This window comes from Marmota marmota, unplaced genomic scaffold (assembly GCF_001458135.2).
Source record: "Marmota marmota marmota unplaced genomic scaffold, marMar, whole genome shotgun sequence".
NCBI lineage: Eukaryota > Metazoa > Chordata > Mammalia > Rodentia > Sciuridae > Marmota > Marmota marmota.
In genome coordinates, this window is record NW_026000020.1 from 1,979,788 (window position 1) to 2,004,589 (window position 24,802).

The 24,802-nt window shown below is 40.0% G+C and overlaps 1 pseudogene; it reads right to left on the bottom strand.

Annotated features, from left to right (window-relative positions):
* Positions 1-13,207: 13,207 nt before the first annotated feature.
* Positions 13,208-13,793, bottom strand: LOC125618863 (annotated as a pseudogene).
* Positions 13,794-24,802: the final 11,009 nt, after the last annotated feature.

The window sequence follows — 24,802 nt, forward strand, 5'->3', positions numbered from 1 at the left end:
TAAGAGCTGAGTTCTCAGATGGCAGAGGAGCAAAAGGGTCCGAGCTAGTTACCTTTAGCCATTTCATAAAAGCAGTGATTCCTTGCTGAAGGCAGAGCCCATGTGACCACCTCCCAAAGTGCACCCTTCTTAATGATGTTGCACTGGGGATGACGTTTCAACATACATTTCTGGAGGGACACAGACATTCAAATTATTGCTCTTGCAGGTGCAACTTGGACGAGTGAGAAAATTAACAACTGGGGAGCAAATCTTTGATCAATGGGATCTCAAAATATTTTTTTTTCCATTTCCTTCTATGACCAGACTGTCATAAAAGATAATAACAAAAAGGGCTTCCCAAAAGACAATAAGGGAAAAATGAAAAGTCTGGCATGCTGGATGTGGAGGGATGGCAGTCTCATTCACACACTTCTGCACTATATTTTCTTCATCCCTTCTTCCTGCTCTCTTTCCTTGACCCCTGACCCATGAGATCCCACATAAGCTTATTCCCTGGCCTTTGTTCTCTGAGTACCCAGGCTAAGAAACTCTGAAACACATCCATAAAATATATATCTGGCACTGTCTCAAAGGATTCTATTGAATACATTTAGTGCTTTGGGAAAATAGCTACTAGCTCTTGGCAGTAGGCAGCTGTATGTTTTAGAGGTCAGGGGCTTAAGAAAATATAATATTTATGAGATAAAAGTTATAGATGTAATAACTTTTTACAAAAGGCTTTCTCAACAACGGAATTCAACTGCACAATCTTTAAAAATGCTAACAAAGGTACAATTGGAAGTTGTGGCTTCCATACTGAAGGAAAACTTGTGGAAAAAGAGAATATGGGAATAGGGTGCCTCCGTAAAGAAAAGCATGAGGTATATCAAGCATCAACTGCACAGAGATCTCAATTGTGCTGGACGCAGTTGCATATGGAGGCTGAGGAGCAAGGGGGCATGTGTCTTATGGAAAACAACCAACTAGTGACACTAACCCAAATAACTTTTGAATATAGTATTTGGGCTGTGTATTTCAGAATAAACATAAAAAAACTCACTTATTCCATTTTAACTAGTACCTTTGTCTTTCCTAGTCATGTGTGTTTGTAATTCCAAAACTCATTCTGGGTGTTTTAGAATTGAGTGAACAAGTAAATACATCAAAGACAATGGGCTTAGGTCTCCCTCTGCTGAAAAACTGAGCTACAAGCACAGTCATGTACAAATGCTGAGGATGCTGCTGTGGTTTAGATATGAAATGTCCCCCAAAAGTTCAGTCAGACGATATGGGAATGTTCAGAGGTGGGATGTTTGGACTGTGGGATCTGTAACTTAGTCAGTGAATTCATTCATGGAGATTAATTAATGAAATGGTAACTGTAGGCAGGTGGGCTATGGGTAGGGGAAGTGGGTCACTGGGGTATGACTTTAGGGTTTCTATTTCACCCCTGGTGAGAGGAGCTCTCTCTCTACTTTCTGGTTACCATGTCTTGAGCTGCTTTCCTCTGCCATATCCTTCTTCTATGATGCCCTGCTTTACCTTGGGGGCCCAGAGCTATGGAGTCAGCTAATCGTGGACCAAACCTCTGACACCAGGAGCCAAAATAAACCTTTCCTCCTTTAAGTTGTTCTTGTCTGGTCTTTTGGTCACAGCAATGAAAAGGCTGACTAAAACAGATGAGAACTTCATTGTTGGGCAATTTCATGGACCAGATATGAGAATGTACTCACACAAATCTAGATGGTGTAGCTTACTACACTCATCGGGTGTATGAGTATAACTCATATTGCTCCTGGTTGAATAATGTGCTGGACACTGAAAGTAACGGAAGCACAATGGTAAATATTTATATCTAAAAATATACAAGGTGTTGTAAAAATGTTTTATAAAAGATTTAAAAATGGTGCATGAGTATAGGGCACTTACCATGAAGGAGCTTGCAGGATTGGAAGTTTCTCTGGGTGAGTTGGAGAATCAGCGATGAGTGAATGTGAAGGCTTAGGACACTGCGGTACGCGACTACAGACATCGACAATTTAGACTACTCCGAACTATAGAATAATTATTTTTCCCCAGGAATAAATCAGCCTTACCTTAGTGTAACTCTTTTACTTGATACAATTTTCAATATTTTTAAACTTCTTGATTTTTTTTGTAATAAAACAGCTTTAAACTCAAATATATTGTACAACTTCACAAAAATATTTCCTCTTTTTACATCCTTACTCTTTAAGCTTTTTTTTTTTCTAGTTCTGCATTTTATTTAAATTTATTTGATAAAAACTAGGACACAGATGCACCTTAGCTTAGACCTTTACAGGTTAGGGTCATCAGTTTCGCTGTCCTCCACCTCCACACATCTTGTCTCACCGGAAGGTCTTCAAGGGCAATGACATGCTTGAGCTGTCTGTCCCCTACTATGTTAGCAAGGACTCCTGCTTGAACCCCTCCTGAAGGCTATTCTATAGTTAACCCTTTTTTATAAGGATATTCTTAAAAATGATAAAAAGCATACCACAGAAAATGCAAAAAGCAGTAAGAGTCCTACATACAACTTGACATTTTTATTTACTATAAGTAACTGCACGTGCTATACTTTTATAGGACCGTCAGTGCAGTAGCTGTGTTTACAGCTGCATCACCATGAACATGTGAGTAATGGGTTCTGTTACAACATTACAACAGCTACAATGTCACTAGGTGATAGGAATTTCTCAGCTCCATTATGTTATGGAACCACCATCGTATAAGCAATCCGTCATTGAAATGCTGCTGTACGTGACCACATATAGAGGGTTGAGAATAAAACGAATGCTGTGGCCTGGAGTAGAAGTGGAAGTTTATGTATAAACTCATGATTATGCACACTGATGCATGAATGCATGTACACACACACACACACACACACACACACTCACTCTACATGTTTCATAGCTCTTCAAACTGAGCAGGCCTGGGCATGCCTCAGTGTCAGTGAGCACCCAGATATGGGGTCTATACATTATCCTCTAATAAAAGGCTTCTTTTGAGAAAAAAAAATTGATTCTAGGGTTGTTGCAGGTAGATACAAAATGAAAAATTTGACATTCTTTTGTGTCAGAGAGTAAGAAAATGATCAAATAATGATGGAGTCATGTCAGAAGTTCCCAAGAACTTATAAAGAATTCCCACTGGTCAGTTCTGGGACAATGTGAGCCACAAAATAGTAACAGAATATTATCAGGTGAATAAAATGAGAATCTATCAATCCCTACTGATATAAATAAATAAATGGATAGAAAGAAAAAAATTTCTCTTACTGTAGAAGACTAATGAAGAAAAGACAGAGGGGTTACAGTAGATTTATAACTCCCACCAAAATCTAGGATATATATCAAATAAAACAAAAACTCAACTATTAAACTATAAAATATTCTATAAGATAAACTGATAATTCTTTTATTAGTTTAGAGAAGGCAAGTTTCTTCTAACTATGAACCATACCCTGAAAGTCATTAAAGAAATGGTTGCATTTTACTCTTCAAAGAAACTGTGTATTCACATCCTCACACAATGGAATATTACTCAATATATTAAATATATATTATTAATATATTAAAGAAAATAATATATTAATATAATAAAGAAAAATGAAATTAAGGCATTTTCTGGTAAATGCATGAAGCTGGAGAATATCATGCTAAGTGAAATAAGCCAATCCCAAAGAACTAAAGGCTGAATGTTTTCTCTGGTATATAGATACTAATTCACAATAAGTCAGTGGGGGAGGGTTAGGGAAGAATAGAGGAACTTTGAATTAGACAGAGGGGAGTGAAGAGAAGGAATTGGATATGGGGGTAGGAAAGGTAATAGAATGAATCCATACCCACATATATACATACTATGACCCTATGTGTGTATATGATTACACCACCAGTATAATTCTATATCATGTACAACCAGAAGAATGAGAAGTTATACTCCATTTATATATGATGTGTCAAAATGCATTCTACTGTCATGTACAACTAATTAGAACAAATAAAAAGACTGAAAATCTTTTTCCTAGAAAAGAATTATAAGTTCAATAAACTGAAACATAATAAATATTTATATTTTATTACATGTTGACCTCCTTAGTATATAAAGAGTATCTAAACTTCAATAAGAAAAGAACAAACAGAATACTTGGGGAAAATAATGACCAGATTGTTCACAGGAAGGGAATACAAGTGGCTCTGATATACAACAAATGATGCTCAACCTCATTCATATTAAGATAAAGGCAAATGAGTCTACACTGAAATACTACTTGCATTGACCAGACTGGGGAAATGACAGCACTTTCCCAAACTTTGAAAATATTTTGGAGAAGCTCTCGTCTTTTAGCCTGTGGGAAGGCAAACTCCAGCCACCCGTTTGTAGGCAAAATTGTAGCTACCTATCGAAATCACAAAGCTCCTATATGCTTTGACCTAACAATACAATTTCTAGGCATTTATCCTACAAATCAATGTAAACACTTTGAAGTAAAAGGAGCTGAGAAAGACTGCTCTGTCTTACCTGGAGAATCTGTTGTCAGTGATGCGGTTACCACTGTTTAAACAGAGAACGGAGGGTGGGAATGATAATTTGTGCTGAGAGCCTAGAAACCAGGAGTTCTGTAATAGTTTACACCCTCACTTGCTTGCAGCCACACACCATAGTGCAATCAGTCAGATGGCTCTTCTCCAGAGGAATTGTTCTGACTCTCTGGGAAGAGTTAGGGTGCTAGTGCTCATAGTGAGAGGCTCTGACTCATAAAACTGCTCAGGAAACATGAAGGTCAAATAGCCTGTCCATCAGCATGAGCTTTTAGGTATTCTTTGTATTACCACATTTTAAAATATGAGCAGACAATCAAGGGCCACCAGACCTTGGGAGGAGTACTGATTACCAAATTACTCCAAAATCTGGAAACAAATATTCTATTTTTTTTTTTAAAGAAGTAAATGGGTAACAAAGACAACTTTTAAAATCTTTGATGTAGTTTTCCTAGAACGATCCAAGGAGATTCAGTCCACAGAATAAGTAACAAAAATTGGATGCCACAAAAAGGGTGTGTGTGTGTGTGTGTGTTGGGAAGATAAGAATAAAATAATCTCTTTGTAGAACAAAAAGACAAGGAAACAAAAAAAGATAAAATTATTTGAGACTCCAGGGGATCAGTCCAGGGGGTTATCTAACTAAGGAGTTCTACAAAGAGAAAACAAAGAAAATGTAGAGATGATATTGATCAAACATAGTTAAAGGAAGTATTTCCCAGGGCTAGGACAATTACAAAGAAATCTCCTAATTTGTTTCCTGAGAACTAAATGAAATCTGAAAATATCTAAATGTGAAGATTATCTGAATAATTTCAAAGGTGATCAGAGTTAAAAGCTAAGGAGGAAAACATGAAGCTCAGGATCAAACTGTCCTAAGAAACCACTTTCCTTTGCCTCTCAGAATCCAAATTCTATATCCTATAAATAAATCTATACATTTAGTAAGTTCTGAAACAAACTAAGAGCGAACCTCACAATGACTGTGATATGTCAAAGGACCCAAGAGCCCTCTGAAAGAACTGGTGAAACGAGTCAACAGAACAAGAAAGTAAAGTTGTATTGGATTCTATTCAAAGTGTAAAATCAATGCCCATGGGACACAGGAATTTAAATAAATGATTGCATAAATAGATGCGAGAAATGCATTCTAATAACAGACGCATATTCTTTCACTTTGGGGAGGTAGAGCAAAGTCCCCATTCTGGTGTGTGGGCTGCATCCAGTGATCTTCCTTCCAAAGATCACATGTGAAAAGGGTGGAGAAGGGTAAGCTTACAGGGAGAACCTGACGGCGGTCAAGGTGAACACCAACCCTGGGTGACAAAGGACTTTGCCTGTATGGTCTTCCTCCCAGTAACCACCCTTCACTCTGATCCTTAGAAAAGCACGAGACAAATCCCAGCTGGTGCTCTACAAAGTACTTCTCGCAACCCTCAAGACCACCCCAAATGAGGACAGGCTGAGAGACAGTCAAGCTGAAAGGAGCGTAGGGAGATGTAATGACTCCAGGCAACAGAAAAAGGTCACTAGGTGAAAACTAGGGAGGTCTGAACAAAGCAGAGTCAGCCCTCCATGTCTGGAGGTTTTGTATCCACCAATTCAACCAACCTCGGATCAAAACTATGTGAAAAACAATTGCAGCGGCAGTGAATGTGTGCAGTCTTTTTTCCCCTTGTCACCATTCCCTGAACAATCCATTAGGACACTATTTACATGGCATTTACTTGTATTAGATATTATAAGTAGAATAGAGATAACTTAAAGTATGTGGGGCAAAGCACATAGGTTATATGCACATACTATTCTATTTTATGTAAAAGACTTAACATCTGCAGATTTTGCTATCTACTAGAGTTCCAGGATGACTGTACAGATTCTAGTTAATAATAATGTATCAATATCAGGCCATTAGTTGTGACAAATGTACCATAATGATATATGATGTTAATAATAAGGGAAAATGGGTGGGGGTACATGGGAAATCTGCACTACCTTTGCAAATTTTCACTAAATATGAAACTACTCTCAAAATTTTGAAAGTTTATTTAGAAAAGTCCAGATCCAATGTCCCACCTGGATTGTTCCCTCTCTGATAGGGAACAGTCCTGAGATGCATGTGCCCGGAGTTCTGCTTCCACACAGGTCAGACAGTTCTTTGTGGCTATTGTCTCTGGCATGCACTGTTCCAAAGCAGGAAATTCAGAAGGTACTAGGATTAGGCTCATTTCTTTCCATTCATTGCTGTTCCTGGATCCTGAATCCTCCCCTAAATTCCCCGAAGATCTGATTATTTATTCCTAACCTGCTGTCGGTTGGCTGGGTCTGCCTCCAGGTTCCTCTCACCATGATCGCCCCAGCTCCTGGCCTCCGCTTTGACCTCATTCCTGGCTCCCACAACCTGATTTATTTCTGCAAATGAATCAAAGCATGTTAGTTCTGGAAGGTAACTTAGACCAGATAGTCAAATCCTTTTACTTTACAAACAAGGAAAACGGAGGGTGAGCCCGAGGACTCACAGCTGATTTTGACCTCGTCATCAATACACCTTTATTTTAAAATCTTCTGGACTTTACTTTTGAAAAGTAAAGTAGTTACCTAGTTCCTAAAGCTCCTATATTAGGCAGAAAAGATAGCCAATGTTCAATTCCTTAGTTAATGTAACAGAGTGTAAAAAATGAAATGAATTCTGACTGTTAAGCTGGAGTCTTTGTCTTTAGAAACAGAGGTCACATTATGCTTCCCAGGAAATGAACTTGAGAATGTTATGTATTTGAAAGATTTTATGACCACGTTATCTCCTTTTAGACAATATGGTAAAAAATATGTACAAGTGATTTCCAAAAAATCAGTCTAAATTTAGGGTTGTGCTTTGGGTAAGATGTTTCAAGCTCTCAAAATGATATCTCCTGGAGCTTCTGCAAACTGTCCTTAGTGATCCCCCCAATAATAATAATAAAAATAAAAATATCTCTGAAGATATCCTACTGGTCCAAATGCATGGAATTCTGTCTCTTCTGACTGGTTGTACATTTGCAAACATCTCTGCTAGCAGATGTTGTTTTTTTCCTTTTTCAAAAACCCTTTTAGACCTCTTAGACACAAACAAAATGAAAAGAAGAAGGAAAAGAAGAAAGAGGAGGAGGAAAAGAAGAATAAGAAAGAGAAGTGAGATGTACTACCTCACTGAAACGATTTCATTAAACCTCAGGATACATTTAAGAAATGAACAAAAAAATTTGAGACTAGAACTGTCTTGCACAAAAAAGTTACGATAACTTTAAAAACATTAGTATATCTCTGTGCTCTTTGGTGCTCAATGACGATCAGGCTGGTGGTTAACTCAGATCCCACCAAAGCAGTAAAATAGGATTATGAACACTCAGATTTCAAAGAAAAACACACTTGCCTCTTCCAACTCTGTTTCTGTTGATTTTTAGCATCAGGGACAAGTTATTTTGAAAATTGTAACCATGTCCTAGAGTTTACCCAGAGCATCTTTCAATAAAGCCATAGATAAGATGCTGTGTAACAACTGCCGTCCCCACAAAGCGCACCGTGGAAAAGTCTCACAAACATAATCGTGGGTTGAGTGAGGCAGATACAGAAACTCCTGATTCCATCTGTAAGAAGTTAAAAAAACAGGCATGCTGAGGGATGGGGAGAGCCGCGCCTGGTTCTCATCCTATTGTATACGAATTAATCCAGGTGCTGATTACACAGGTATGTTCTTTTGGTGGAAATTAATTGAGCTGATGACATGATATGGGTGCTTGTCTCTATTTGCATTTAACATGCTTCAATGAAAAGTTCACTCAAGAAAATCACTCTGAAGTTCTTTACCTCTAGATGGATAACATTTAGCCTATGGTTCTTAGTAAAACCAATCTGCGTTCTATCAGAGGAAACTAAATTATGATTATGCAAATTCACCAAACGGCTTGCCTGAATGTGGCCTATGGCAGAGGAAACTGCTCACCTCATGGTGGCCAGGAAGTAAAAAGAGAGTATGTCAGTTAACACTCTCTCTTTGTATCAGTGTGACAAATACCTGAGAAAAAATAACTTGGAGGAGGATAGACTTATTTTGGATCATGGTTCCAGAGGTTTCAGTCCCAATATCCCCACCCAAAGCATGCACAATGACCTAACTGTCTTGATCTAGGCCACACCTCCCAACAGTGCCACAGGATGGAGAACTACGACAATCACACTGCATCGTTTTAGGTGTCAGAATCATTTTAGATGAATCAAAGTTAGGGGCATTTTGCATAAAATGTGGAGAATTGAACCTCGATTACCTAGGACTGCTAGTATAGTTCAGGCATTATTCATTCCTAAATCCACAATTTCTTTACACAATGAAACTGCTTTATGGTACAGTACTTTCTTAAGAAAGGGAGTCTAACATATATAGCAAAAGAAGGTCAAAAGCATCCTACTGTTTTTTTTACTATGATAGTTTCTTAGAACCTACATGACACCTGTGATTAAATTCACCTTGGAAAGAAGTTACTGTTATCTAGGGAACACGGTATGTTTTCATTAATCCAGTTTAGCCTTCCTCAAAGCCACTGAGTGCTGCACAAAACATGAAAGTTTTGACTTGACATGTTAGTGAATAAAACTGAAATTAGCACAAATGGTTATTTAGAACTAAAAATAGCTCAGACTCTATCATTTCAATTTTTAAAACAAAAGGCATTTAAAATTGATCTTGAAACATGGCATTTAGTATCATTACACAGTGAGCACGTTTTAGCAGGATTGAAAATACTGAGTGGATATCCTGGAAGCTCTTATCACACTCAGTAGACCACAGCACATTCAAAAATCTGTCCATCATTCGGTCGTTGCTATAGCAACAACCTAGTTCCAGCTGGAGAGAACAGGATCACTGTGCTGGCTCCCAGGAATGGAAGTATAAGCTTGCTTTCCCCCATGGTCCAGCTTTAAGCCACCATTTCTGGAGACTGGGTAGGGTGGGGTGGAGGGCATAATATCCTACCAGAAAATATGGTTCTGGTGGACATGAACAGAGGGTATGTCCTTTGTTATGCCTCTTGTTTATTTGCTTAGAAGTTATGTGATAGCATCTGAGCAGATAGATGCCTTGTGATTACTTTGGCCACTTTATCAAAACTGACCAAGATCCCATAGTAAGAAGAGCCAACTTGCATGATCTACATCTAACATTCACTCTTTCTCTGCTTCTGAAAAAGTTGTGACTATCTCTGAGCTGTCATCAGGCCCCCAAAGGCTCCTAAGGCAGTTCTGATGCTACCAGTAGAAATTCCTGCTAATGCTGTCCAGATGGGAAGGGCTGATGGTGGTTTCCAGGCCGGAAATCTGCTCTGAGTGGTTAGGAAGAGGCCCCCTTTGGCATGCGTGATTCTATCCTGCTGTCCTCCCATGTCCCAACATGTGGATTCAATTCTATAAGTCAGAAGGGTAGGACTATGCTGTCTAGCAACCTATGCAAGAGCTCAGGGTCATAGACCTGAACAAACCCAGGAGGCATCACGAGTTTCTCAGTGGATAAAGTCTTTCCTTGAAATGTATTGATTTAAAAATATCCAATAAGAAGCACAGACAACAGAAATTATTTTTTATGATATATGTATGGGTCGGTGATTATTTTTCTTTTTAATTTTCTACAACCATAACATTTAACTTCATAATGGAAAATAATGTTGTATTATTTAAATGATCTTAATTTTTAAGCTCTTCAACTTGAAATAATTTTAAATTTACAAAAAGTTCACCAAACTAGAACTAACCCCATCAAAAGTTGACATTTTATGTAAGCACAGAATAGTTATTAAAAACTTGTTTAATTATTTGGAATTCTATAGTAAGAAGGAACTTTTATCCCCTTCATCCATCCATCCATTGATCTATTTATCTATATATCTATCTATCTATCATCTATCTATCTATCTATGCCTTGATCAACCTATCCATCTATTAATCTAATTGTCTATCATGTGTCAATCACTTATCATCTACATACCAGTATGAACTGTGAGCTGTTCATGTTTCATTCTATGGATTAAAATGCATTTCTATAAGTATTTTGTTATTCTGAGGTGTCCTCTGTGCTCTTTGACACATCAACACTCTTTGAGCACATCCTTGCTCTCTAGCATGTTACAAAAAAGAACATCTGGGTACAATCTACAAAACATTGGAAAAAATTTTTTTTTTTTGCTTACCATTTTTCTTGTTTTTAGAAATTATGCTTCACAATTGCAACTTTTATTTAAAAATCGTATTTACAATATGTCATGTTTTTTGAAAAAAAAACTTGTTTATTTCTTTTCTGTTTTTAAAACTAGTATGCACAATGTGGAAAAATTTTAAAATCCAGAAAGATACAAATAATCAAGTTCTCGTTAGCAAATTCTGATCATTGTAACTCTTTTTTCCCCCACTTATCCATAATTTTTTCTTTGGATTTTATATATTAAAATAAATAAAAACCCAGACTTACATAATCATCTACTTTTTAAAATTAATATATTTTAAAATACTCATATTATTAAGATATTTATAAAATATTACCTAAAATGCTCTTTTTTGATCTTTTTTCTTTTCATATTTAATTGTCAGTGGACCTTTATTTAATTTATTTGTACACATTGCTTAGAATTGAACCCAGTGCCTCACAAATGCAAGGCAAGTGCTCTACAATGAGCTACATTAAATGCCCCACCTAAAATCCTCTTTTAATGGGTTTGCAATGGTAAATTGTACAGACTCTATGTCTTAGAAATTTTTGATGTTTTCAGGTTTTAATTTTATGTGTACTTGACAAGTATCCTTATACATAAATGTATCAGCTCAATATGTTTATTATAGTTCACATTAGAAAATTTAAAAAATTATTATATTTTTATTTTTTTAAGATTTTTTAAAAATATGGACATAATAACTTTATTTATTTATTTTTTATGTGGTGCTGAGAATTGAACCCAGGACCTCAAAAATGCAAGGCAAGGGCTCTAACACTGAGCTATAACCTCAGCCCCTATTATATTTTTATTAACTGGCTTATTAGTGGTTTGTTTCAGTATCTTTTAAATATGAAGTAGGAACTTTCCAGAATGCTAAATAAATGATGACTAATTCTCAGTAGGCTGTCAAACACAGAATCTAGTCATTTCTCTAGCTTTTGTTTACCAGGATGCCTATATAAATACATATTTTGTGCCATAGTTTGGATTTTATTTTATTTTATTTATTTTTGGGTGCCAGGGATTGAACGCAGGGCACTCAACCACTGAGCCACATCCCCAGCCCTGTTTTGTATTTTACTTAGAGACAGGGTCTCACTGAGTTGCTTAGTGCCTCACTTTTTTATCCTTCTGCCTCAGCCTCCCAAGTTGCTGAAATCACAGGTGTGTGCCACTGATTTTAAATGTCCCCAAAGCCTATGTGTTGAAGACTTGTTCCCCACGGTGGCACTGTTGAGAGTGGTGAAGTCTTTAGGAAGTAGGAGTCCAGTGGAAGGTGCTGAAGTCACAGAATCATGCTTGAAAAGAACCGTCTCTTGTTCGCCTCTTCCCTCTTGCCGGGAGGTGAGTAGCTTTGCTCTGCCGTGCACTCTTGTCCTGATGTGCTGCCTTGCCACAGGCCCAAAGTCACAGAGCCAACTGATCTTGAACAGGGACCTCCCAAACTGACAGCCTAAATAAACCTTTTCTATTTACCGGTTGATTAGCTAAGGTATAGTTATGGAAAGCTGATGGTCACAATTGTTTACTGAATCACACCAAAATAATAGTTTTATATAAAATAGTAATTTTACTTTGGCCAGTACTATTATTGTTCATAAAATGAATTGGTAGCCTTGTGAATCTTATTTGTCACTCTTTCTTTTTCTCTTTTGAACCCTTCTCCTTCCGGTCTTCCTCCCTTTTCTCCTTTCTTCTTTCCCAGTTTTTTTTTTTTTTTTTTTTAAGGAAGAAATCAGAATTCAATGAAGTATTTAAATCAAGGTCTTATAATTTTCTACAAACACCAAAAGCAAAATCCCCAAATATTTTTATTCCATTTCAAAATTTCCCTAGTAACTTAAAGAAAAACTTAAACTCATGTGTCTTACAGGTTATTACAAAAACCAACCAACCAACCAACCAACCAAACTAGAATTAACACACATGCCAAGGGTTTCACCTTTGATTGTAGATATAGCTCCTGTGTTGAGTTTTAAACAAAAGCATGTCATTCAGCATGCGTCTAACCAGTGTTTCATGTAACATGGAATAAGAGCAACATTTAACATGATTCAGCTACTTTACCCTGACTATGTTTACTGCTCAGACACACCCTGTAACATAGCTTGAGAAAAGTGAAAATTGTTTATATTGATAGTTATTCAACTTCACCATTATATCCTAGATCTAGTTTGTTCTGTTAGAAAATACTGAGCCTCAAGTCTTTAAAACAATCCTGACTTCTACTTATAGAGTAAGCACAAATCATATGCTTATGTTGGAAAAAAATAAACTGAATTTTTTTTCTTTTAAAAAGGTGATGTATAGGCAGTGATCAAGATCACCTTCCCCATTCACCCCTGGTAGTGCGCATACTGGACATATCTCCCTTTCTTGTCCTGCCCATAACTATTCTCCTTCCATGTTTATAGTAGCTGCTCATCATTGCTCTTTGGCTATCCATGCAATGTTTGATTGCAAATCACTGGAGTTTGGCTGTAATACTTGGTTGTATCCACTCACGCGACTCTGGCCATTATAGCTGCCCCAATAACCACCACTCAGCTGTTGGCTGCCCAGGCCACCATAATTGGACTGGTTTGACAAACCCACCCATGCCACGATCATTTGGCTACCATAAGCACCACTGCTTGCTCCTACTGTGAATTCGAGAAGAGTTCCACATATCTGTATTGCACATTTGCTTTGTCTTTTGACATCTCTACAGAGCATGTTCATGAGTTGCAAACTTGACTTCTGCTTCACCTATTACTCTACCCTCAGGACCAACCTCAATTAGTACTGTCATAGGTTTCAGCAGTGGGGGGGGAAAAAGATACATGCCATTCTAAGTAACTCTGTAACATAATCCCCACATATGTACAAAATGTTCCCTCGCTCTGAAAGAGCCACCACCTCCATATCTACACCCTGAAAAATAGTAATGGAAGCCCCTTTCAAATCTCTTAGTTGTAATTAAGCCATTATAATCACCATTTCCAGTTTCCAGGATTGAGCTCAGGGGCATTCGACCTTTCAGCCACATCCCCACCCCTTTCATTTTTTATCTTGAGATGGGGTCTCACTAAGTTGCTTAGGGCCTTGCTAAATTGCTGAGGCTGGCCTTGAACTTGCTATCTTTCTGCATCAACCTCCTAAGTCCCTGGGATTACAGGTTGTACCACTATTCCCAGCTGAATACCATGAGAATTTTAAAGAAAGATAAAGTGATGTATGGATTGTATATTTCTGTATGGCTTCCTGGAAGCAGTTGAACTTACACTCTCCCTGAAAAACAACTCAACTTTTCACAGGCAACGTTGTCACTAAAAGTGACAAAGTTGTCATTAAAAGTATAGAAGTAAGACTTAAACAACATTACTCTCACTATTCCCTATTCATGATATCTCTGTGACTAAGAGTTTCCTAAGAAATGAGCCTAGTAAAAATAATCTCCTATGACTTATTCTCTAAACAGTCGTCGTCCTTAGACATGAAGAACCATCTCATAAGATATGTGAGCCAGAATCAAGTATCAAGTCCTGAGTTCAAGTCAAAGTTTCCTTCCATTGTTATCCTAACAATGAAAAATCAATAAGACCTGAACTGGAGATGTAGCTCAGTGGTAGAGCATGTGCTTAGCATGTACTAGGTCTGAGTTCAATCCCCAGGACCAAACAGCAAAAAAAATCAATAATACTGAATTATAAAGAGACTATAAGCCAGGCATGGTGGGCATGCCTGTAATCCCAGTGGCTTGGGAGGCTGAGGCAGGAGGATCACGAGTTCAAAGCCAGCCTCAGAAAAAGCAAGGTGCTAAGCAACTCATTGAGATCCTGTTTCTAAATAAAATACAAAAAATAGGGCTGGGGATGTGGCTCAGTGGTTCAATCCTGGTTACTTGAGTTCAATTCTGGGTACTGCCCCCCCCACACACACACACAAAAAGAGATGCTAGGTATCAGATATTGTCATATAAATCTTAGAAATGTGATTGGTTATGTAGATACTGTTAATAGTGTATTATCATCCATTCCTGATGAATTAATGCTTATTTCCTCTACATTTTTACTTCTTAAAATGTATATTATTGGGAGGAAGCCACCTGTAAAATTTTTTTTATAATGACACATTCTATGTTCTATGAAAATCGACACATGAAACTGATAGTTTGTGAGACCCAATGATCATGCACCTAAATACACTTACGGGCCATTGCTCTAACAAATATTGCTGAGGCAAAAATAGATGCAGGCTGAGGGCTGAGTAATGGAAGTCGTATGTCACACTCAAATGCTGTCACTCCCCCACAGAATGTGTCTTGGTGTTAACTTTATGCAGCCATACGGCAAAGTGGATGAAGATCCAATCTTCTTGCACGCTTCTGAGAAATTCATGTATATCTAAAAGGAACAAATTAAAAAGAAAGAAAGAAAGAAAGAAAGAAAGAAAGAAAGAAAGAAAGAAAGAAAGCCAAGTAGCTTGTCTGCCAGAGAAAGGGCTAAAAATGTCACTTCTCTCTGGACCTCAGAATTCTTTTCCTGGACGCTAGGGTGGATGGGAAATTCAAAGTTGATGAATCCCATAAGAGTATGTAAAAAGTTTGTTAAGTTCAGTGGGTGTGGTGATGGGGAGGGGAACAAGTCTGATTCACAAAGTTGTGTACAGAGTCATGGTTTCTATGAACACATTCCTGAAGACAATACTTTAAGTACAAGGTGTCACTCCTGTTTTCCCTCCTGTAAAGATGTTATCCTATTTCTGAACTCTAAATAGGAGCATCCACAGACACACGGTCTGACAAAACACTTTGCTTTAGTCTGTTTTAATTGTAGCTCTCTGATGAAGTCTTAGACAAAGGATGGACATGGCATTCCTTGTCCTCCTCCCTCTCAGCCTGTGATCCTCCCCAGCTCCTGGGCAAAATTCCTGAGATAGTATGGTTAGAAAAGACTCGAGTCTGTGGCTTCTGCCCTTCAGTTACTTACAGCCAGGGATAAAGTTCATATGAATTCATCATTCCATTCAATGGTGCTTAGTGAACAGATGGGTGTGTGTGTGTGTGTGTGTGTGTGTGTGTAGCAAATTCTTAAAGGCCAAAAAGAATCTGTTAAAAGATGTTTCTTCCTTTGCACAGTTATGTCAGCTTTAATTTATATACGTCTTTACTTACAGATGATTCATGAGAGTCAGACTTCAAATTTGAAAGCATTTGACATTTTTCTTTCTAGTATTTCTACTGACATCACTCCTTTTAGGATTGTAAGTCTGGGAAATAAGGTGATTTTTGAAGAGTCTGCCATGAAGTTTCCAAGCCAGACATTTAGCAACCAGAGGACTCACCCGTGTGGTAGATGTGTTTGCTGAGGCGTTGACTAAGCCCTCCCATCAGACAGGCCTGGGGATAAGAGAGAGGTGCCTTCAAGGTGAGTCCTGATTGGAATTATAGAAATACTAAATGAATGAAAGGTAATGGTTTGATGGACAGGTCACCCTAGGACTTGTCTGCAGCGATCTGGGTTAAGGCAACAGATCAGACACATTTCAGGGCTTCTATGGGAAATGATGGGACTTCACGGACACTATGGGGTCAGTCCTGATTGACTTGAAGACAGGCAGTGCTGGCTTTGCAGGCTGAGAAGCTCAGGCCACGCATGGGGCCACAGAGCTGGTAGAAACTGACAAGTGCTAATGAATTCCTATTTGTCATTCTGAGCAGAAACCAAAGAGAAGATGAGCCTTGGCACACCCCAGAACCTTCTCCTCATCTATAATCAGATCCTCCTGAGAAGAATCATATCAGAGCCAGATGACCCATCTCTTGGTCTGATTCCCATTGGTTTCTTGTAAAGATGCCGAAGGACAACTCCAAAGAGCACTCTTTTTTTTTTTTTTTTTTTTTTTTTGTGTGTGTGTGTGTGTGTGTGTGAGAACAAATGGTTCTCCAGTAGAACAGAGATGGTCAGTGAGGATTGTTGGGTCCATTCACAGAATGTCTTAGGATATCATTTGACTAAATAAATGTTCTTAGTTCAAGTGTGTAGATAACTTTCTGAACTCAAGTTTGAACTTGAACACTTAAGGGCATGCCTGGAATCACAGAATTTCTGTTAATTTAAGGTCCTGGTTCTGTGAATAAATAGGATACTGTCGTGGAGATACTGTCGTGGATTCTGTGGTCACCACTCAAGACCTGTGTGCTTATTCCTGAGTGCTGGATTCTGTTGGCTCACAGTTCAGTTCCTAGTGTGTTTTCTGTTGATGAAACAGAATGCTTGAGGCTGGAAAATTTATAAAGGAATGAGGTTTATTTTGGCTCATGGTTGGGAGGCTGGGAAGTCCAAGTTCATTGGGTAAGGGCTTTGGGCTACCTCAACTCATGATGGAAAGCAGAAGGGCAAGTGGGGCATGAGGGAAAGAAACAAAAGGTGAGGGGTGAACTGACTTTTATAACACCCTGTTCTCTTGATAAATAATCTAGTTCCATGAGACTGAGAACTAATATCAGAAAGGCACTAATTCATGCAGGAGGGTACCTGCCCAAGCCCCAAATACCTCCCACTGAGTCCCAACTCCCAACATTGCTTCATTGAGGAATTAAGCCTCCACATGAGTTTTGCCGGGGGACAGAGCAGATTCAAACCATAGCAGTTCCTCTCTGGGAATTGACTCAGTGAAGAAATTCACTTCACTTGAAGGAGCCACAGTGATCAACTGGAGTGGGAGATGGCTGTCAGAGCTTTTGCTTAAGAGTTGTGGGTGTTCCGTGTCAACTGTGCTACAGCTCAGCCTCTTCTTTTGCCTGTTCTTGCTTGTCTACCTCATCACAGGAGTTGTTCCTGTCGTTACTCCTCTATAAACCTCTTGCACACAGAACCAAAGTCTATTCTCAGGGACCCCCGCCTGCCACAGATGCTCTAAGATCCAACTGTGGAAAATAGGAGGCAGTCATCTAATTGTAAGGTTGGTGGGCTCAGCTTTGTTGCAATACAAGGCTGTTCTTGCCTTCCAAGAATTTTCCAGGGGAGTGATTCTCAAGCAAGGGCAAATTTGTCCTCCAAGGGACATTTGGCAATGCCTGGAGATATTTTTCCTGCTCATAACTGATAGATGAGACGGGAAAGTATTGACATTTAGTGCGTAGAAACCGAGAATGCTGCTAAGTATCCCAAGATACAGGACAGTTCTCTACAACCAAAAATATTATCAAAATGTCCATAGTGCCAAGATTAAGAAACTTGGGTCCAAGGAATTCCAATGAAACAATTCATAGCAGAATGTTTCTAGATAAAAGAATCCCCGTCAGAAGTTCTCAAAGTTTGTGCGGCAGAATCTTCTGGGTCTCTTTCTAAGACACATGTGGCTGGGCCCATCCACAGAGTTTCTGATTCAGTAGGTCTAGGGACTATGGCTGGCAGGACCTGATAAGCTGCAAGAGCAAGTTCCCATTGACATTGGCATTGTTGTTCTGGGTACTCCACTTTGGGAACTGCTGAGGGTGGCAGGCCTGTCTTATACCTAAAGGGGAATCCAACACTAAGCTTTATTTTCTTTCATCAGATATTGTTTTTATTTGGGCTATTGTTTTCTAACTATAGTCCCAAGATAAAGGGCAAGTGAGGAGGGGCTGGCTCAGGACTGGGAGGCGGCACAGCTGGTGTGGGTGCGTTGTGAAAGCCCTGTTTCCCTTCCTTCAGTGCTCTGAGGGCTGACCTGTCAAAATGGCCTGTTTTAGCATCAGCGGACCAATGAAAGGTGAACGAGACTAATTAGGCAGCCAGTGTTTCTAAAACCTATTACCTCGGTTTGGAGTTCTCCAGAGGCAGATCCCCGAGAGGAGGGTTCACATGAAGGTGATTTATTGGGAAGTATTTCAGGAACTCCCAGCAGTGGAAGATGGGGGATTTTCCCATTTTGTCCAGGACTCGGAGGTTTCTGGAATGTGAGACTTTCAGTGTGAAAATCAGGACAGTCCTGGCAAGCTGGGCGGCTGGTCACCCTAGCTGAGAGAAGGGCTGGAGAGCAATCAGCATGTGCTATCAACAAGCTCTATGGGAAGGTAACTGGCTGGACCCTTTGGGGATGAAGAGGCTGGTTATTGATTTATTTATTTGGGGTACCTGTCGGGAATTGAACCCAGGGGCACTCAACCTCTGAGACACATCCCCAGTTCTTTTTATATCTCATGTAGAGACAGGGACTTGCTAAGTTGCTTTGGGCCTCACTAGATTGCTGAGGCTGGCTTTGATCTCATGACCCTCCTGCCTCAACCTCCAGAGCTGCTGGGGTCACAGTTGTGTGTCACCGTGCCCAACAAGAGGCTGGATATTTATGCTTCTGGAACCCTCAGTCTTTCTGAGGAGCTGTTCTCCAAATTCCCAGGTACTCTGACTTTCCCTCCATGGGCAAAGTGGGTCTGGTGGCCCCTAAGGCAGCCGCTCTGGGAGGACAGAGGACAGCAGTGGAGGGAAAGACAGAGGAAGGTAACACTAAAGGGACAGGTGGTGTGGGGCAATGCCCAGGCTGCTTCTGCTACAAATCTCCACTGATTCTTCACACTGGAAACTCTAGGATGGAAACACAGAAGGCTTCTGAGGATTTCTCTTAGACTCTAAGAAACTCTAGGATGCTGTTCTCTGTACTAAGTGCTTGATATGGCTGCCACCTTGGACTCTAATAAGCAGATGAGTATAGGTAGCTGGTGGGGATGCTGCTCAGAGCCTCCTGCCGGGGCATCTCTTCTGGAAGGAGTTCCTGCTAGCAGAGGGGAGGAGCACAGCCCGGTGGGGTCTATCAATAGCAAACAATGAGTCCCAATGATAGAAGTTTCGGGTAAACTTCCAGTTGAAACCCAGAGGGCATCATGTCATCAAAACTGATTCTCTTTGCAACGCCATCAGGAATCCTACTGGTGTTTTCAGCTATGACAGCCATTTATCATCAGCTAACCAGTTTTGTACAACGTGCGCCAAAATTTATTTGATGCCCCTAGGAGGAGTGAAATGATGTGTGTGGAAGGTAGATTAATTAATGCAATTTGCTCCTAGTGTCACAGTAATTTACAAATCTATCGCACCTTTCTTTCCGAGGGCAGTGATCAGCTACCTTCCTAACAGAGTATAATTTGCTTCCTTAATCGATAAAGGGCAATTATATGAATTTGAGTATAAACAACTGGAAAATGAGGATCATTATAGCCATTGCATGTCTTTGTAAATCAAGGCATTTACAGAAGGAAGGAAGAAAGGAAGAGACAAAGAAGAAACGAAGAAAAGAAGGAAAGAAGGAAGAAGGGAGGGAAGGAAAGGAAAAAGAAGAAAAAAATTCTGACAACTGTGTGCATTTAAGTGAGGATAATTTGAGCTACATTTTCACCAAGAGGAAGGCAGGAGGAACTCACTACTAGTTTATATCTGTCCCCAGCATCTCTAAGCCCCCCTTTTTTATGTAAGAGGAAGGAAGGCAGCATCCAGAAAAGGAGGATGATGACGTCTGAGCCCATTTCTTATGGAAAGATAATACAATAGCGTTGAATCATTCATAAATGATGCTATTTATTTATCACACTTCTCCCATATCCTGGGACATACTGAGCACAGGGTGGCCAGGATGGCTGAGAGGCAGGTGCTGCTTACAGACTTGGGGGGAGACACATCAGTGGATAAGTGCAAGACTGTATTTAGGAGCTATCAAGGGGGGCAGTCGGGGTGCCTGTGAAATCTTGGGAGTCTGGGAAGTTTCCCAGGAGGAAGAGGGGCCTGAGCTGAATTTTGAAAGGGGGACATTGGGGAGATTTTAGGACTAAAAGGTGTAGGCAACAGTCTGTGCAGAGTCCTGGACAGAAGAGTCATGGGCACAGCAAGGGAACTAATACCCAGGGGAGATGTTATCTTGTGATGTGAACCAGGTTGGTGATTGGCAGGTTTAGAAAGCTGATTAACACAGATTATTATAAAAAAGAACCACATGCACTTTAAGCATTTCGTTTTACATTAAAATATGGAGATGCACTTATCTTTGCCCATTTTTTTTTTTAAATAAAAGGCCAATGCCTTTTCTTGGTTACATATGGTTCCATGTTTTCCTTCTTGCATAAGATGCACCCTTAATGGGTCCTCCCAATTCTTGTTTCTCTTTCAAGTGGGGTGAGAAATTGAAGTTGCTTGGGAACAGCCTTCTTGAGAAAATTTCTAGGGATTTACCTCCCCTCTCAATCTTCTCCTATGGTTTCATCCAAATCAGAGAGCCATAATTGAAAACTCACCTTTTTCATGTCTTTCCAAAGCATAGAATTTAGCTGTCATAGAAAACACATTTTTTTTTTGGCCTGCACATTTTTCTGATGTATATAGTTTTTAATTAAATTATACTGCAGCAATGACAAGAAGCATTAGCATATCTGGAGATAATCACTAACACAATTGGGGAAGAGCAGTTCTGTGGACTTCCTGATGAGCAGGCTGCCGGCAGCAAAGTCGGCATGTTCTACAGAGGGCTGGGAAGTGGCAGTTAATCCCCTGCACCAGTTAATCCAATCCATCAGCAAAATGAAGGAATTCAAGGCCTTTACAGTGAAATTCAATATGGTAGAATGTAAAGTTCAAAGATGGTACAAATTGATATTAAAGAACAAGGTAGTCAGCATGCAAATGACCTTGGCTGTTTAGACGTCTGAATTTTGTCCTGGGAGCTATTAAAAATATATCTGGTTAGATTGCCCAGGGAGTAGACTCATGAGAGGCATGCATGGAAAAAGTTTCTTGAGGGCTGCTTTAGAGGATCAGTTATTTGTTGGGAATTAAAGGGAGAACTTAAACTGAAGCTACAGTTCATCTCAGAGGATCTCTGGATCCAGGAGTGGTCCCACTTGGGGGCAGGAGTCACACTTTAACACCAAACTCCTGACTTTTACACTGGCCAGTGGTTAGAGGATGCTGCCCTCAAGTAGGGGCAGTTATGTTGGGTGGTATAATGTCTATTTCAGGTGTTTGTTCTTGTTTTCTGGCAAAGAGTTTCAAACAGTAGGAATTAGGAATCAATAGTGTATGTGTCAATGTCATCGAAACCGGTTCTCTTTGCAACACCGTCAGGAATACTACTGGTGTTTTCAGCTATGACAGCCATTTATCATCAACTAACCAGTTTTTCACAACATGTGCCAAAATTTATTTGATGCCTCTAGGAAGGCTAGGAATGATAGGAAAGTCTTGTTATGCTAATGAAGTGACTCTTGGTGGTCCCCCAGACAGCTTCAGGATGGGTGCTGGTCACCTGAAAATCCAATTGTCTTAATCCATTTTGTGTTGCTGTAACGAAATACTTGAGACTGGGTATTTGGTACAGAAAAAAGGTTAATTTAGTTTATAACGCTAGAATATCAAGAATATAATGCTGATATCAGCCCTGGTGAGAGTCTCATCTGAGGATGTGCCATGTGAATGCCAGTGAGAGAGAGGAAACAAGAGACTAAGAAGACCCCAGGCTCATTTTTTTTTTTTTATAATAAGCTGCCCTTGGGAGCTAATCCACTCCTGGGAGAACTTCTGTGTGCCCAGTATTAATCCCTCCAAAATGGTAGTGATGCTTTTATCGCATCCTACTAAGTGCCACCTCCTAAAGATTCCCACGACTTTCAGCATCTTTATACGGTTCTAGAGGAACCAAGCATTCAGCACATAAGCCCTATCCACATCATAGCCCCAACTCTGCGATTAGAGGGTTAGAGCATCAGGCCAGCCCCATCTCCAGGGAGGAGAGGGGGACGGGAGTTTGAGCTCACACAAATGACAAACAATTCAATCAATCACACCCACATAATAAACCCCAATAAAATGTGGAGACAGGCTCAGGGGAGCTTTCTGGTTACTGAACACTGTAAGTGCTGAGAGAGTAGCACACCCTGTCCAAGAGGACAGGGCACGAATGCTCTGTGTTCTAGCTAGCAACTGATCTCGCCATGTGTGATTTTTCTTTGGATTTCTTTGTCTTCCATCTTTTCTTTTCCCTTCTAGGCGCCAATAACCAGCCGAGCTACCTGACACCTCCTAGGTGTTTATGTACATTCTTACCTTAGGCTACTCTCCTTCCCCCCGGAGCTATCCCTATGCTCTGGCCCTTGGGAGGAATTCCCCTTACTTTCCTCTTCCAGAACCTCTCTCAGTGGAAACAGAGTTGTAGCAGTCAGTTTCTTACTCATTCTCACATACGGAATGAATTCATCCATCAAACAAAACCAACCCTCTCTCTCCTGCTGTGTGAGTCATATGGAATATTCTAAGTGGCTGTAACTTTGAGCTGGAGGATATGCATCAGTGCAACAGGGGTGGGTCACATCGGGTTTGGGAACACTTCTTCATGCAGATTATTTGTATCTTCTAGCCCCGCCTCGGCCTGAACCCAGATGTATCACTTTCATTTTATGAAGGTTTTTCTGCTGTGCCCTGATATTATGACTTTGGGAGTCTTACAGGACCCAGGTCATTTTGGAAAGTTTTCTGTCTGCAGTGTCACTTGGTTCCCATGATTGGGCACCTCTTTCCCTAACACTGTTACCTTTAAGGAGCACCACACTGTCTGGAAGATTATGGGGCAGGATTTCTTGCACTTCAGTTTGGACCTCCTGCTCTGGGCCCCAGTGAAAGCAGACAACATTTTTGTGTTACCATGTGTGATTGTTAATTTTATGGGTCAATGTGGCTGGGCCATGATGCCCAGATATTTGGTCAAAGGTAATTTTGAATGTCTATGAGCATTTTATTTTAGAATGAGAGTGAAGTGTTTAAAGCAGATTTCCTTACATAATAAGGGTGATCTCATCCAATCATATGAAGGTTTACATAGAACAAAGATTGAACTCCCTTCAAGCAAGAAGGAATTCTACCATTAAAGTATTCAGACTTGAACTGGAGCATCAGATTTTCTCTGGGTCTGGAGCCTGCATGCTTACCCTGAGATCATGGACTTGCCAGGCTCCATTATCACAGGAGCCAATTCCTTAAAACAACTCTCTCTTCACACACACACACACACACACACACACACACACAAAATTGATTTTATTTATCTGAAGAACCTTGACTGTATACATGGTAAATGAGTTGAACCCATGTATGGCAATTCTCAAGGCCTGAAGGGGCTCCCTAAGCATGTGCTTCCTGTCTTCTGATAAGAAGTATGACATGCAGCAATTTCCATCTACCATGAGGGGTGCAGCATGTCCACACAAAATATATTACTAAGGTGGTGAGCCCCTGCATCTTCATGAGATCTGTCTTCTATCATTTGGAATGATATGATTTATCCACTTCAGGTCTCCAACATGATCGCTATCTTTTCCTTCTCCGATATGATTAATACGATGTCATCAGTAAGGTAGGAGGGATATCCAAATGGTTCAGGTCTCCTCAGAATATTGTTTGACAGACGAGTTAATAGCCCTGGAGCTAGGCTGTAAGTGTATGCTGTTGTATGCTACAGAAGAATGCAAACTGTCTCATTTTCCTTATGAAGAGGGAGGGCAAACCATGCATTTGTTGGGTCAATAGTTGCATAACATACACTCACAAGAGGGTTGCCCTGCTCTAGCAGAGATGCCTCCGATGGCAATTGAGAAACTAGGTGGTTGAGTCTGTGTGTAGACAATGGTCATATTTTGTATGGCCATTTGGAGTTTGGGGGTTGAAGCTGGCAATTAATAGGGACATAGTGGGGTCATCCCTGCTACATCTTACGTTTCTAAGGGTAGTACATATCTCAAATTCTCCTAGAATGTTTTAGTTAGCTTTTTCACTGCTGTGACTAAAAGGACCCAACCAGAACGACTGTAGAGGAAGAAAAGTTTATTTAGGGGCTCACGGATTCAGAGGTCTCAATTCATAAACAGCAGACTCTATTCTTCTGGGCTCGAGGCAAGGCTGAACATTGTGGGAGAAGAGAGTGGAGGAGGGAAGCAGCTTACAGGATGATCTGGAAGGAGGGAGAGAGAGAGAGAGAGAGAGAGAGAGAGAGAGAGAGAGAGAGAGAATGCCAAATGCAAAT